Source organism: Vulpes vulpes, chromosome 1 (assembly GCF_048418805.1).
Source record: "Vulpes vulpes isolate BD-2025 chromosome 1, VulVul3, whole genome shotgun sequence".
NCBI lineage: Eukaryota > Metazoa > Chordata > Mammalia > Carnivora > Canidae > Vulpes > Vulpes vulpes.
The window spans coordinates 60,243,647-60,245,236 of NC_132780.1; the positions used below are offsets into that span (position 1 = coordinate 60,243,647).

Genomic DNA, 1,590 nt, shown 5'->3' on the forward strand with positions numbered 1-1,590 from the left:
TTAAGTTTTCTGATAAACCTCAGGGGATTCATAGAGCTTCTCCAGTGATTCTTGTGGTGGTATTTGGGTTGAGAGGTGGAGTCACAGTGTGCAGTCATGGTGTGGATCCTCTGCTTCAATCAGAACGATTCCACCTTTATCTCTTACCTATTTATTTTTCATGAAGGCTTTCATTTAAGAAAAAGTTCAAGCAAAATTTAAATACTATTGGCTGAACTCAAATTTGCATGCTTTTAAAAGACACATTATCTAGAATTTAATTCAATGCAATTCATTAACAAATCTATTAATGTAAGTTTTCTATGTCCCCAGAACGTTTCTGTGTATTTTAAATTATTCAACGAAATAGAACCATACAGTATCTTCTATAGTTGAATTTTTATTGAAATACAATTAAAATACAACATTACATTAATTTCAGGTATACAACATAATTCAGTATTTATATATATTGTGAAATGCTCATCATAGTAAGTCTAGTTAACATTTCTCATCATACTAGTTATTTTTCTTGTGATGAGAACATTTGCGTGTCATCCTTGCACAGGGGCCAGCCATGCTAATCTCAGTATCATTCCAATTTTTGTATATGTGCTGCCAAAGCAAGCGCAAGAACATTTAAGATCTGCTCTCTTAGCAACTCTCAAATTTATAATATAGTATTAACTACAGTCATCGTACTGTACATGTCATCCCCATGACATTTATTTTATCCTGGGAGTTTGTACCTTTTGATTACCTTCATGCATCTAGCTCACCCCCTACCCCCTGCTTCTGACAATCACCAGTTTATTCTCTGTATCTATGAGTTTGGTAGTTTTATTTATTTGTTTTCAGATTTTACATGCACTTTACCTGTTAGTGAAATCATATGGAATTTGTCTTTCTCTTCTGACTTACTTCATTTAGTCTAATGCCTTCAAGGTCCATCCATGTTGTCATAAATGGCAAGATTTTCTTTTTTTTATGGCTGAATAAGATTCCATTGGATTTACATACCACATTATCTTTATCCACTCATGCTTCATTAGACACTTGCTTCTATGTCTTGGCTATTGTTAAAAATGCTGCATAGAAAATGAGGGTGCATATATCTGAGTTAGTGTTTTTGTTTCCTTTGGATAAATATCTAGAAGTGAAATTGCTGAATCATATGATAGTTCTATTTTAACTTTTTAAGGAATCTCTATAATTGTTTACCATTCTGCCTGGACCAATGTACAGCCCTTACCCTTCATGGTAGGTGAGCATAAACTTTTCTTTGTCTATACTTCCTTGCTAGGAATAACACTAGTTATTTCTTGTCTTTTTTTCCTTTTTTTTTCCCTTGTCTTTTGATAATAGCCATTCTGACAGATGTGAAATGACATCTCTTTGTGGTTTTGATTTACATTTCTGTGATGATTAGTGATGTCAAGCACCTTTTCACATACCTGTTTGCCATTTGTATATCTTCTTTGGGAAAATATCTATTCAGCTCTTCTGCCCATTTCTTAATGGAATTGTTTGTTTTCTTTTTTGATTTTTGTTTGTTTGTTTTTGCTTTATAGTTTTTGCTAAAACTAAAAACTCATGAGTTGTATGGCTTCT

General features: G+C 32.9%; 1 non-coding gene across 1 annotated transcript; it reads right to left on the reverse strand.

Annotated features, from left to right (window-relative positions):
• Positions 1-502: 502 nt before the first annotated feature.
• On the reverse strand, positions 503-610 carry LOC112930951 (U6 spliceosomal RNA). Its single transcript, XR_003237237.2, has one exon. It is a non-coding gene; the product is annotated as a U6 spliceosomal RNA (small nuclear RNA).
• Positions 611-1,590: the final 980 nt, after the last annotated feature.